We start from the raw sequence: 1180 nt of genomic DNA on the forward strand, positions 1-1180 counted from the left end.
GTCCTCAGAATCCCAAGAAACATCTCTGTTCTTTGGTATTTCAACTGAGCTGCCCTTCTGCCATGTTTGGTAAGCTCTTCCCTTCTTCAGATAACTACTCAGGAAATTCCCACTTGCATTCCACCTGAGAGTTCCAGCTGCTTCCTACCCACTCAGTATTTTTTTTTTTTTAAGATTTTATTTATTTATTTGACAGACAGAGACACAGCGAGAGAGGGAACACAAGCAGGGGGAGTGGGAGAGGAAGAAGTAGACTCCCCGCTGAGCAGGGAGCCCGATGCGGGGCTCGATCCCAGGACCCTGGGATCATGACCTGAGCCGAAGGCAGACGCTTAATGACTGAGCCACCCAGGCGCCCCTCAAGTCAGTGTTTTACTTGGTAAACATGTCTGAGACCATGCATCCCTGGCTGCTAAGCACCATGGCGGACAGGGCTAGAAAGGTAACAGCTTTATTTTGAGCAGGGGGCAAAGACAAGGCAGCACTTTATAGCTACATTGTAACTAGATCCTGCATCTCAGTATTTTTAATAGCTTCCAAAATAGCTTCTGTCATCTAGTTTTTCTGTCTTGCTCCTGATATAAGTACAGTTCCTCAAGTAATAAAAGCAATAATAAATACATATGGTACAGTTTTCAAAATGCTTCCATTGGCACGTTTTTGTCTTCACTTCAATAATGTGAGAAAGCTGGAATTATTTTCACTTTACTGACTGATGACAGAAGTCAAATGATTGTCCAAGGTTGTTTACCTTAGTAAATAAAGGTGACCAGTGTGAAAACCTAGGTCTTCTGAAGTCAACGTTCACCGCCAAGAGCTTCATTCTTTTAAAGAAATATGAAGTTTAGGGCGCCTGGGTGGCTCAGTTGGTTAAGCGACTGCCTTCGGCTCAGGTCATGATCCTGGAGTCCCGGGATCGAGTCCCGCATCGGGCTCCCTGCTCGGCAGGGAGCCTGCTTCTCCCTCTGACCCTCCTCCCTCTCATGCTCTCTGTCTCTCATTCTCTCTGTCTCAAGTAAATAAATAAAATCTTTAAAAAAAAAAAAAAAAAAAAAAGAAATATGAAGTTTAGAGTTTGAAGGAAAAGATTTTAGGAATCATCACTTGCAACTTTCCACTTATTGCTAATATCCCATCCTCAGTATCTTTGCAGAGGATCTTTTGGCTCTACTTGGCCTTT

General features: G+C 43.6%; 1 non-coding gene across 1 annotated transcript; it reads right to left on the reverse strand.

The window, feature by feature from the left end:
• Positions 1-385: 385 nt before the first annotated feature.
• Positions 386-516, reverse strand: LOC123325418. The gene has a single exon (XR_006540422.1). It is a non-coding gene; the product is annotated as a small nucleolar RNA SNORA63 (small nucleolar RNA).
• Positions 517-1180: the final 664 nt, after the last annotated feature.

Source organism: Neomonachus schauinslandi, chromosome 7 (assembly GCF_002201575.2).
Source record: "Neomonachus schauinslandi chromosome 7, ASM220157v2, whole genome shotgun sequence".
In the NCBI taxonomy this organism is placed as follows: domain Eukaryota; kingdom Metazoa; phylum Chordata; class Mammalia; order Carnivora; family Phocidae; genus Neomonachus; species Neomonachus schauinslandi.